The sequence below is a fragment of the Schistocerca serialis genome, chromosome 1 (genome assembly GCF_023864345.2).
Source record: "Schistocerca serialis cubense isolate TAMUIC-IGC-003099 chromosome 1, iqSchSeri2.2, whole genome shotgun sequence".
NCBI classification, from domain to species: Eukaryota; Metazoa; Arthropoda; class Insecta; order Orthoptera; family Acrididae; genus Schistocerca; species Schistocerca serialis.
Genome location: NC_064638.1, coordinates 547,585,856 through 547,599,088, shown reverse-complemented (window position 1 = coordinate 547,599,088; position 13,233 = coordinate 547,585,856). Strand labels below are relative to the sequence as shown.

Below are 13,233 nucleotides of genomic sequence, written 5' to 3'. Positions count from 1 at the left end.
AAGGATAACGTTCTACGAGTCGGGGCGTGGAACGTCAGAAGCTTGAACGTGGTAGGGAAACTAGAAAATCTGAAAAGGGAAATGAAAAGGCTCAATCTAGATATAGTAGGGGTCAGTGAAGTGAAGTGGAAGAAAGACAAGGATTTCTGGTCAGATGTGTATCGGTTAATATAAACAGCAGCAGAAAATGGTATAACAGGTGTAGGATTCGTTATGAATAGGAAGGTAGAGCAGGGGGTGTGTTACTGTGAACAGTTCAGTGACCGGGTTGTTCTAATCAGAATCGACAGCAGACCAACACCGACAACTATAGTTCAGGTATACATGCCGACGTCGCAAGCTGAAGATGAACAGATAGAGAAAGTGTATGAGGATATTGAAAGGGTAATGCAGTATGTAAAGGGGGACGAAAATCTCTAACGCTATAGATACAGCAATAAGGAATAGCGCAGTAGGCAGTACGGTTGAAGAGGAATGGACATCTCTAAAAAGGGCCATCACACAAGTTGGCAAGGAAAACATAGGTACAAAGAAGGTAGCTGCGAAGAAACCATGGGTAACAGAAGAAATACTTCAGTTGATTGATGAAAGGAGGAAGTACAAACATGTTCCGGGAAAATCAGGAATACAGAAATACAAGTCGCTGAGGAATGAAATAAATAGGAAGTGCAGGGAAGCTAAGACGAAATGGCTGCAGGAAAAATGTGAAGACATCGAAAAAGATATGATTGTCGCAAGGACAGACTCAGCATACAGGAAAGTCAAAACAGCCTTTGGTGACATTAAAAGCAACGGTAGTAACATTAAGAGAGCAACGGGAATTCCACTGTTAAATGCAGAGGAGAGAGCAGATAGGTGGAAAGAATACATTGAAAGCCTCTATGAGGGTGAAGATTTGCCTGATGTGATAGAAGAAGAAACAGGAGTCGGTTTAGAAGAGACAGGGGATCCAGTATTAGAATCGGAATTTAAAAGAGCTTTGGAGGACTTACGGTCAAATAAGGCACAAGGGATAGATAACATTCCATCAGAATTTCTAAAATCATTGGGGGAAGTGGCAACAAAACGACTATTCACGTTGGTCTGTAGAATATATGAGTCTGGCGATATACCATCTGACTTTCGGAAAAGCATCATCCACACAATTCCGAAGACGGCAAGAGCTGACAAATGCGAGAATTATCGCACGATCAGCTTAACAGCTCATACATCGAAGCTGCTTACAATAATAATATACAGAAGAATGGAAAAGAAAATTGAGAATGCGCTAGGTGACGATCAGTTTGGATTTAGGAAAAGTAAAGGGACGAGAGAGGCAATTCTGACGTTACGGCTAATAATGGAATGAAGGCTAAAGAAAAATCAAGACACTTTCATAGGATTTGTCGACCTGGAAAAAGCGTTCGACAATATAAAATGGTGCAAGCTGTTCGAGATTCTGAAAAAAGTAGGGGTAAGCTATAGGGAGAGACGGGTCATATACAATACGTACAACAACCAAGAGGGAATAATAAGAGTGGATGATCAAGAACGAAGTGCTCGTATTAAGAACGGTGTAAGACAAGGCTGTAGCCTTTCGCCCCTATTCTTCAATCTGTACATCGAGGAAGCAATGATGGAAATAAAAGAAAGGTTCAGGAGTGGAATTAAAATGCAAGGTGAAAGGATATAAATGATTCGATTCGCTGATGACATTGCTATCCTGAGTGAAAGTAAAGAAGAATTAAATGATCTGCTGAACGGAATAAACAGAGTAATGAATACACAGTATGGTTTGAGAGTAAATCGGAGAAAGACGAAGGTAATGAGAAATAGTAGAAATGAGAACAGCGAGAAACTTAACATCAGGATTGATGGTCACGAAGTCAATGAAGTTAAGGAATTCTGCTACCTAGGCAGTAAAATAACCAATGACGGACGGAGCAAGGAGGACATCAAATCAGACTCCCTATGGCAAAAAAGGTATTTCTGGCCAAGAGAAGTCTACTAATATCAAATACCGGCCTTAATTTGAGGAAGAAATTTCTGAGGATGTACGTCTGGAGTACAGCATTGAATGGTAGTGAAACATGGACTGTGGGAAAACCGGAACAGAAGAGAATCGAAGCATTTGAGATGTGGTGCTATAGACGAATGTTGAAAATTAGGTGGACTGATAAGGTAAGGAATGAGGAGGTTCTACGCAGAATCGGAGAGGAAAGGAATATGTGGAAAACACTGCTAAGGAGAAGGGACAGGATGATAGGACATCTGCTAAGACATGAGGGAATGACTTCCATGGTACTAGAGGGAGCTGTGGAGGGCAAAAACTGTAGAGGAAGACAGAGATTGGAATACGTCAAGCAAATAATTGAGGACGTAGGTTGCAAGTGCTACTCTGAGATGAAGAGGTTAGCACAGGAAAGCAATTCGTGGCGGGCCGCATCAAACCAGTCAGTAGACTGATGACCAAAAAAAAAGTAGTCCCCCATTCTGATCTCTGGGTGGCAACTACTCAGGAAGGTATCGTTATCAGGAGAAAGAAAACTGGCGTTCTCCAGATCGGAGTGTGGAATAACAGATCCCTTAATCGAGTAGGTAGGTTAGAAAATTTTAAAAGGGAAATGGATAGGTTAAAATTAGATATAGTGGGAATCAGTTATGTTTGGTGGCAGGAGGAACAAGAATTCTGGTCAGGTGAATACCGGGTTATAAATACAAAATCGGATAGGGGTAATGCAGGAGTTGGTTTAACAATGAATTTAAAAAATAGAGGAGTGCGGATCAGCTACTATGAACACCAAAGTAAACACATTATTGTAGCGAAGATAGACATGAAGCCTACGTCTCCCACAGTAGGACAACTTTATGCCAACTAGCTCCGCAGATGATGAAGAGATTGCATATATGTATGGTGCAATAAAAGAAACTATTCAGATAGTTAAGGGAGACCAAAATTTAATACTCATGGGGTAATGGAATTCGGTAGTAGGAAAAGGAAGAGAAGGAAAATTAATAGGTGGATATGGACTGGGGGTAAGAAGTGAAAGGGGAAGCTGCCTGGTAGAATTTTGCATAGAACATAACCTAATCATAGCTAACAATTTTTTAAGAAGCATGAAAGACAATAGTATACATGGAAGAGGCCTGGAGACACTGAAAAGTTTCAGGTAAATTATATAATGTCAAGAAAGAGATTTAGGAGCCAGGTTTTAAATTGTAACACACTTCTAGGGCAGATGAGGACTCTGACCACAATTTAGTGGTTATTAACTGTAGATTAAAGTTGAAAAAACTGCAAAAAGGAAGTAATTTAAGGAGCTGGGACCTGGATAAACTGAAAGAAGCAGAGGTTGTAGAGAGTTTTATAGAGAGTGTTAGGGAACTATTGACAAGAAAAGGGGAAAGAAATACAGTAGTTGAAGAATGTGTAGCTTCGAGAGACATAATAGTGAATGTAGCAGAGGATGAAGTAGAAAAAAAGACGAGCGCTAGTAGAAATCTTCGGATAACAGAAGAGATATTGAATTTATTTGATGAAAGGAGAGAATATGCAGTACTTGAAGCAGACGAAAATGAATACAAATGTCTCAAAAATGAGATCGACAGGAAGTGCAAAATGGCTAAGCAGGGATAGCTAGAGGACAAATGCAAGGATGTATAGGCCTATATCACTAGGGGTAAGATAGAGACTGCCTACAAGAAATTTAAAGATACATTTGGAGAAAAGAGCACCCCCTATAAGAATATCAAGATGGAAAACCAGTCCTAAACAAAGAAGGGAAAGCAGAAAGGTGGAAGCAGTATGCAGAGAATCATACAAGGAAGATGTACTTGAGGGCAATATTACGGAAACTGAAGATGACGTAGATGAAGATGAATTGGGAGAAATGATACTGCATGAAGAATTTGACAGGGAACTGAAAGAACTAAGTCGAAACAAGGCCCTGGGAGTAGACAACATTGCATAACTACTGATAGCCTTGGTAGAGCGAGCCATGACAAAACCCTGCCATCTAGTGAGCAACATGTATGCGACAGGTGAAATACCTTCAGACTTCAAGAAGAATATAATAATTCCAATCCCAAAGCAAGCACACATTGACAGGTGTGAAAATTATCGTACTATCAGTTTAATTAGTCACGGCTGCTAAATACTAACACGAATTCTTTATAGACAAATGAAAAAGCTGGTAGAAGCCAACCTTGGAGAAGATCAGTTTGGATTCCCCCGAAATGCGGGGAACACGCGAGGCAATACTGACCCTACGACTTGTCTTAGAAGATAGATTAAGGAAAGGCAAACCAACGTTTCTAGTATTTGTGGACTTAGAGAAATCGTTTGACTATGTTGATTGGAATACTCTCTTTCAAATTCTGAACGTGGCAGGGATAAAATACAGGGAGTGAAAGGCTATTTACAATTTGTACAGAAACAAGATGGTAGTCGTAAGAGTGGAGGAGCATGAAAGAGAAGCAGTGGTTGACAAGGGAGTGAGACAGGGTTGTAGCCTATCCCCCGACGATATTCAATCTGTATATCGAGAAAACAGTAAAGGAAAAAAAAAATATGGAGTAGGAATTAAAATCCACGGATAGGAAACAAAATCTTTGAGGTTCGCCGATGACATTGTAATTCTGTCAGAGAAAGCAAAAAACTTGGAAGAACAGTTGAATGGAATGGAGAGTGCCTTTAAAGGAAGATATAAGATGAACATCGGCAAAAGTAAAACGAGGATAATGAAATGTAATCGAATTAAATCAGGTGATTCTGACGGAATTAGTTTAGGAAATGAGACACTTAAAGTAGTAGATGGGCTTTGCTATTTGGGCATCAAAATAACTGATGATGGTTGAAGTAGAGAGGGTATAAAATGTAGACTGGCTATGGCCAGGAAAGCGTTTCTGAAGAAGAGAAATTTGTTAACATCGAATGTAGATTTAAGTGTCAGAAAGTCTTTTCTGAAAGTATTTGTATGGAGTGTAGCCATGTATGGAAGTGGAACATGGACGATCAATAGTTTAGACAAAAAGAGAATAGAAGCTTGCGAAATGTGGTGCTGCAGATTACATAGGTAGATCATGTAACTAGCGAGGAGGTACTGAAAGAACTTGGGAGAAGAGATATTTGTGGTACAACTTGACTAGAAGAAGGGATCGGTTGGTAGGACACGTTCTGAGGCATCAAAGGATCACCAAATTTGTACTGGAGGGAAGCGTGGAGTGTAAAAATCGTAGGGGGAGACCAAGAAATGAATACGCTAAGCAGATTCAGAAGGATGTAGGTTGCAATAGTTACTCAGAGACGAGGAAGCTTGCACAAGATAGAGTAGCACGGAGGGCTGCAACAAACCAGTCTCTGGAGTGAAGACCACAACAACATCAACTTATATATATGTATATATATATATATATATATCCGTTCCTATGTTCGTATTTTCTTCTGCGTTTTGTTTGTTTCTTGACGAGAACTTCTGTACAATCGGTTTTACTGTACCTGTAATTGTCGTGGAGGTGGATGTCCTCTCTGTGTCAAATAGTTTGGAATGTTACTAAGCAGTCTCAGAGATATATTCTGCATACTAAAATCAAATTTAATTATTTTCATACAGTAATATCGAGAACAAGACGAAGTTAAGTGGATTCTGTTGTGCACAATCTACGCAATGCTCACCTTAAAATGGCCTGGTGGTGAAGCACGTTCTTCACTAGTTGTTGATGAATCCACTCGTGTTCAACATTCTCTGTCATTGTCTGTCGACCAAGGGGCTGGTCACTGTTACGTATCGCCGATCGCCCGACGTCACTTTCATTTCTAGAAACATATTCCTGTCTCCTGGTGCTCGTCATACGCATATTAAAGTGTCGCATGGCAGAAATGTTATCGTTCAGAACCTCCAACTCGGCTGCAACCATTAGCATCATATGAATGAAGAAGATGTCCGTGCAGACGCTGGACTCGGCTGCGACCAGAGCACAGAAGGAATGGACAACATACAGGAGCTCGTATGTTGGCGACGCATAGACATCGACTGGGAGCCATACGGGAACAGGGAGCTGTCGAGGAACCTCCTGGTGGCCCTCGTCGGACCTCATGACGGTGCGGGACAGTAGCGGGCAGAGGACCCAGCCGATCACCGCCGGCACCGCCACCATCTGCACAAACAAAACAACCACTTCAACGCCTTTCTGTGCTGGTTTCCACGAGGAAGACGTGTACATAAGGGTTGCCAGAAATTACGAAACCTTTGAACCATTTACTAGTTCGCAAACGGACGCGCCTGGCATTATTACAACTTGCACCCATCTCAAAACGGGCAAATCCTGGAGATGGGTAGCTGCAGTTTTAAACCGTTCTTGATGATCAAAATGGGCTTTCCACTACATAGCGGAATATACACTGTGATGCCAGATGAGAGTCAGATACGGTTTCTTCACTTATGTGGGCAACAATACATCATTGGATATTGGCAGCTTTGAACATTCCGTGATGTGTGGTCAGGTTAACAGGTTAATTAATTATGCAGCGTTGGCGACGAAAGGCGCATAATGCTTTTCGAGAGCTGGTGCGGCCTACAGCTTGCATCTGTTAGAAGGTTTCATTCACGACAATGTATTGAAGCATTACACATTACTTGGCACTTTTCTCTAATATCTTCTTAATTAATTACTGAGTTAATTATGTTTAGTGAGAGAAGGTATTTTCATTTACAAGAAAATTATGCCCTCCGGTGAAAGATAATATTAACTCATTTGACAGAGATTCTGTTTAAAACGTCGATACATCCAGCAAATGTAAGTAGTGAATAGGAACTGATAAATGTGAAACTGTTTACTTCACTCTTGTTCTTCCTGTTATGTCGCTTCTTGTTCTGAGAATCTCAAGCAGAGCAAATGTAGGCTCTGTAGTTGTAATGCTTTGTATCGTTGAAGGTTATTTAAATATATTTACTCTGTCGGCTCCATCACTGATTCTAGCCACCACATTGTCTCCTAAGCATTTATTCCGTTTGTTGTGAGTTACATACGTTGCAGGGAAAAATAAAAAATAAATAAAATAGGTGAGGCTGGGGGTCGGACGTCGTTGGTGTTCTTTCGTTAAATGCTTTTCTGTTCGGGAGCAGAACCCCATGAGGTATTTTAGCCGATCATTTTAGTACAGCAAAATCATGATTCTGGCTGGTTTCTGTTTCCAAACAAGGACGCCCGGAAACCTAGTCACTGGACTAATATAACTGAAAATGACTGAGCGAATACGGATGGGCTCCACAAGATAATCTGAGAAGTAAATATCATAGAAAATTAAATACGCTGTACTGCAGCGAGCAATTTACGCAAACGAACCTATCCTCAATGTGAGTTGCCTCCATTTCGCGACTGTTGTGTAGTACTGAATAGCATCATTTACAGAACTCTTAGTTAAAGTCACTCCTTTGAGAAATGTACTCTATCATCATCTCATTGCTGACACAGGACACAACGCCATAGGGTATCTGTCAGTTTCTGTAACGAATAGACAACAAATTTATAGATCAATCCAAAAGTTAGATCACTAAATCCAAAAGTATTCACGGTAGTGTGATACCGTCGTAGCGGAAATACTTTTTATTAACAAAAAAAGTTAACAGAACGTATATATTTTTATCTTTGGCTACTTTGGTAAATGTAACCATCGAGTCATCTATTGAATGGGCATTTATTGGTAATTGTGCTACCAGTGACATATAGATATTAATTATAACAACACTAAAATCAACACCTTTCGATGGAGTTGTTCTCCGAAACTGGCAGACAGCACAGAGTTCTTCTGTGACTTCGAAACTAAAGCTTAATCTAAGTGGGCGTCCAACACAGCAATGTGTTGCTATTAGAAATAGGCGTGAGTGTCTCCGAAACGAACCCGCCACACCTTATTATCCTTTATTGTATGGGGCCCCAATCTTTAGTTTATGAGTCAGTGCACCACTTCTGTGAACTGCAGACTTGATGAGGATATGCGGTGTTTGTTTTACTACAGGGAACATAATCACAAGTGCACGTCATTGGGAACGAAATTTATAAACAGTCACTTAACTGATAATTTACTGTCTTCAGAAAAATGCCTCGTCTGAGCTAAATGAATGTGCTATGATCGTAATGACGGAATGCATTTGTCAGAATGTACCTAAAGTAGAACGTGTGCTTGATCTAAGGACAGAGCATCTGTGAGTCAGCACTATTTTTCATTTGAACCTTACTGCCAATCTCTTACAATAATGACATGTCATTCCTGGCACCTGTTCACCAAACAGTAATACTCTTAGAACTATAAATGATCTTCACTTTTAAAAAAATCACTTCCATTTGTTAATGCGAATATTTTTCGAATTATTGATTTTACACGTTTTATTTTGGGACATGGAATGGCAGCCCATTACACAACAACGACTGTCAGTTTGACGACCGCACTGGTGATAAAACCAGCTCGTTTTCGTCGCATTGTTGTCCACATACGACCAACGTGTCTGATTAAGCTGACTGAGACTATCATTGGGCCATTATTCCGAAACTCAGCGACACCGTCCTTGCAGTTATCTGATCCTCCACGAATATGTTCATACGGGAAATACCGGCTTCTGGAAGAGTAGTCCGTCGTTTACTCTTTAACTCGGTTTCTTGCAACATTACACACGTCTCACAAAAAAATCTTACTTTGTTGCGGTTGTGAGCAAGTATCATCACCAGAATTTACTCGGCGATGGAGACAGATATCAGGGCATACTAATTCTGTATAATCGTGAATGCGTGCTATGTTTTTGTTTACATTCCAAGTTTGTCCCGAGTTGAGTGAGGGTGTGTGAAACACAAGTCGGATGGCAATAAATAGAGTAGCCGTTGGCATAATTCGATAGGTGTATATATACAGAGATAGAATTTCACCCTCTCTCTGCTCTCTCCAATCAAGAAACCAAAAGCAACACGTTACTTCGCAAGTGGGGGAGAGTGTTGACCTGCAGTATGGTGTAGCTCGGATACACAGTGTCTCCTGGTCGGTGTTTGAATCTAGTGACCGAGTTTACGACCACATCAACGAAGGCACACTAGATACGGCCATAAGCTGTTCCAGGCATATTCTACATTATGTTGGACTAAGACGGCTAGAGCTGACAAGTGCGAGAACTATTGCACAATCAACTTAACAGTTCATGCATCGAAGCTGCTTACAAGATTAATATGCAGAAGAATGGAAAAGAAAATTGAGAATGCGCTAGGTGACGATCAGTTTGGCTTTAGGAAAAGTAAAGGGACGAGAGAGGCAATTCTGACGTTACGGCTAATAATGAAATCAAGGCTAAAGAAAAATCAAGACACTTTCTTAGGATTTGTCGACCTGGAAAAAGCGTTCGACAATATAAAATGGTGCAAGCTGTTCGAGATTCTGAAAAAAGTGGGGATAAGCTATAGGGAGAGACGGGTCATATACAATATGTACAACAATCAAGAGGGAATAATAAGAGTGGACGATCAAGAACGAAGTGCTCGTATTAAGAACGATGTAAGACAAGGCTGTAGCCTTTCGCCCCTACTCTTCAATCTGTACATCGAGGAAGCAATGATGGAAATAAATGAAAGGTTCAGGAGTGGAATTAAAATACAAGGTGAAAGGATATAAATGATACGATTCGCTGATGACATTGCTATCCTGAGTGAAAGTGAAGAAGAATTAAATGATCTGCTGAACGGAATGAACAGTCTAATGAATACACAGTATGGTTTGAGAGCAAATCGGAGAAAGACGAAGGTAATGAGAAGTAGTAGAAATGAGAACAGCGAGAAACTTAACATCAGGATTGATGGTCACGGAGTCAATGAAGTTAAGGAATTCTGCTACCTAGGCAGTAAAATAACCAATGACGGACGGAGCAAGGAGGACATCAAAAGCAGACTCGCTATGGCAAAAAAGGCATTTCTGGCCAAGAGAAGTCTACTAATATCAGATACCGGCCTTAATTTGAGGAAGAAATTTCTGAGGATGTACGTCTGGAGTACAGCATTGAATGGTAGTGAAACATGGACTGTGGGAAAACCGGAACAGAAGAGAATCGAAGCATTTGAGACGTGGTGCTACAGACGAATGTTGAAAATTAGGTGGACTGATAAGGTAAGGAATGAGGAGGTTCCACGCAGAATCGGAGAGGAAAGGAATATGTGGAAAACACTGATAAGGAGAAGGGACAGGATGATAGGACATCTGCTAAGACATGAGGGAATGACTTCCATGGTACTAGAGGGAGCTGTAGAGGACAAAAACTGTAGAGGAAGACAGAGATTGGAATACGTCAAGCAAATAATTGAGGACGTAGGTTGCAAGTGCTCCTCTGAGATGAAGAGATTAGCACAGGAAAGGAATTCGTGGCGGGCCGCATCAAACCAGTCAGTAGACTGATGACAAAAAAAAAAAAAGACCTGAGGTTATGTACTGTGCGGCGGTTTCAAATATTAGGGATCTACATATTTACGAGTAAGTGCTATGTAACGTAAGGACACACCAAAAAGTTTCCGTTCGAGGTCCCTGCAGTCCTAACTCTGTATGCCAATCAGGCAAAATCTCTATGAGCATTGAAGGAGTCATCCCACTGATGCACCAGGTTGAAGATACCCCTCTGGTAAAACATCGTATCCTGCTGTGTGAAGAAGTCCCCAATTGCCTGCTGTGCATCTTCGTCCAAAAGGAATCGTCGCCACATCAAGGCCTGTTGTAAGCTACCGAAGGTCTGATAACCGCATGGGGAGATCTCAGGACTACAGGGCGGGCACTCGAGTGTTTCCCCTTGTCCGTAATGGATGAGACTGCCCTCCCCGATCGACAGTCGTCTTGTGATGAATTGCGACCAGCACGGAACATAGCGCAACATTTCGCAACGGTGGTTCTCGACAAACATGTTTCCCCATACATATTATTCATTCTCCAGTAGATGTCTGCCGGTGTTTATCCTTCGGCGGACACGAAAAGAACAACAGCGCGGTGATCCTGTTTGGACGCATTTGTTAATAACGTCGCCATAGTTCACGTTTCCGCATTTGCCGCACGCACGTCGGAAAGACACGAATGCTATAATGACTTCCATATATATCCCCACCCTGATTCTGGTGCTTATATACCACCACTGGAGACGCGCTACGTTGAATACACGCTGCAGCAACGCCCTCAAATGGAAAATTTTCGGAAACTCGAACTCGGAACCTTTGTCTTTCGCGGAAAGTGCTCTACCACCTGAGCTACACAAGGAAATTTCTTATCAGCGCACACTCCGCTGCGGAGTGAAAATTTGATTCTGAAGGTTAAAAACTAGTTAAATAATGTTTACGTAATGTTTCAGTTAAGCCATACTTCATTATGTGGTTCATCTCATAGATGAGACGGGTCGTTTTACGATGGAGAATTTTCTCTGTCTTGAAAATGAAAATTTGTCTTAGTTGCTAATAGGTTCTATTTCAAAATCTTTTTAACTTATAACGAGTTCTTGATAAACTTCTTTCTTCTTCTTACGTTACCGGTCGTAATGTAGCACATGAACTGTTAAATAATGTGTTGACAAGATTTTCTCTACTGCAGAGTTGAACAGCATATTTGTTGGTAGGTACGTCGTCATGTTTTACCTTGGAACAGTTTATCACTTTTGGATAAACGTTACTTTTCCGGAGCAGTTTCCATAATTTCAGTAAAAGATTGCAGCATACAAAGTGAATACTTATCATTGCAAAATGAAATATAAAAATGTATTATAGAGGGCTGGCTAGAAGTGTAAGTCTGAAAAGAGTTCCAAGATACATCACTCTCCAATACTTGCCGTAGTCTCCAATACGGCACGGACCCAAACTTGACGCACTAGCTAAGGAAGTAAACGGTACACTATCTCAGTTCTTCAGTAAGTTCCACGGAGGAAGGCAATGGATCACAACGTCGAGACGTGGCATGACATTGTCTGTGTTATATTGCATACTCCATCTTTCTCGACATACAGTAACACAGTATGTGACACGCGGTCCGGCTGTTAAGAAACATTTTCTCAGGAGCTAGTAGACGTATCAAGTTCAAATTTATGTCACAAATTAATGTCTCTCTTCCTTGGCGACGTAAAAATGTTGAGCTTCTAAGTCACCTCAGTCAAAAGATTTATTTATGACACAATTTTTATACTCAACAACTCACTCGCCATAACGTATACGGTATTTCCCCTTGACATAGGATCATGAAATTTGGCAAGAAGCAAGGTTTCACAATACAAGTAAGGGAAAAAATCCTAAAATTGGTAATTTACAATTACGTAACAAGAAAAAGTATTTTCTTTGACATTTTTATCCGTCTTTGTATTTGTGTGTCCATCGGTTAAGACTCTTTTTCTCTGGAACAACTTCATGTATCAAAATTAAATTTATGTCACGAATTAAGGTCCATCGTTCCTTGGCGGTGTAAAAGTATTAATCTTCTAAGTCAAATAAATCAAAAGGTACGGCGATTATGTCACATATTTTGACACTCAAAAACTCAGTCATAGAATTCCCTTGGCCCAGAATCATGAAATTTGGCTAAAACCAAGTTTTCACAGTGCAGGTAATGAGAAAATTGAGAAATAGTTAATCTGTGACTAAATCACATGAAAAAATATACCATTTTTCATTTATCCGACTTAAAACTTAAAACGCACTGGAAAGTCTTGAAATCCCTGGTACCTTTGTATTGCCGCTATCATTGTCGATAACAGGCAAAAATTGTGAATATCCAGGATTCCCGGACTGGATGAGCTGTCTAAACACATAACTTAATTTGTACGGAAACCTCAGTGCGCGAGACCTAGTCTCACTTGACCAGTTATTTTAAATGACCCACCTATCCTTTTTCTACGGAAATGAAAACTAGATGTACAGTCAGTGAGGCAGACTTATTTTCACTGCTCTAATTCTCATGCCTTCTGAAATACGTTGACTATAACGGAGGGTAACGGCCCCAATGTTTCTGCCGACACGCATAGAGTAAGGCTTGTCAACAACAGATTTCAGGACAATTCAGGAAATCCTCATTACGGCATTACAGCATTACGGTAGAAACTGTTGCGCCGTTTCCATTATTTAAAGTCTAAGTGATAAGGCTCTGAGCAGTGAAACCAAGTCTGTCATCACTAATTCCACCTCTAGTTCTCATTTCGGCAGAATTAAATATACATATGCCATTGGGGTGAAAGTGGTGTTTGTTTACCTGTAAGTAGTATGAAC

The 13,233-nt window shown here is 40.7% G+C and overlaps 1 long non-coding RNA gene across 1 annotated transcript in view; it reads right to left on the bottom strand.

Annotated features, from left to right (window-relative positions):
• Positions 1–5,687, bottom strand: part of LOC126459977 (uncharacterized) — a 36,512-nt gene extending 30,825 nt beyond the window's left edge. The window contains exon 1 of the long non-coding RNA XR_007585934.1: positions 5,654–5,687. This is a non-coding gene — a long non-coding RNA (uncharacterized LOC126459977). The remainder of the gene's footprint in view (positions 1–5,653) is intronic.
• Positions 5,688–13,233: the final 7,546 nt, after the last annotated feature.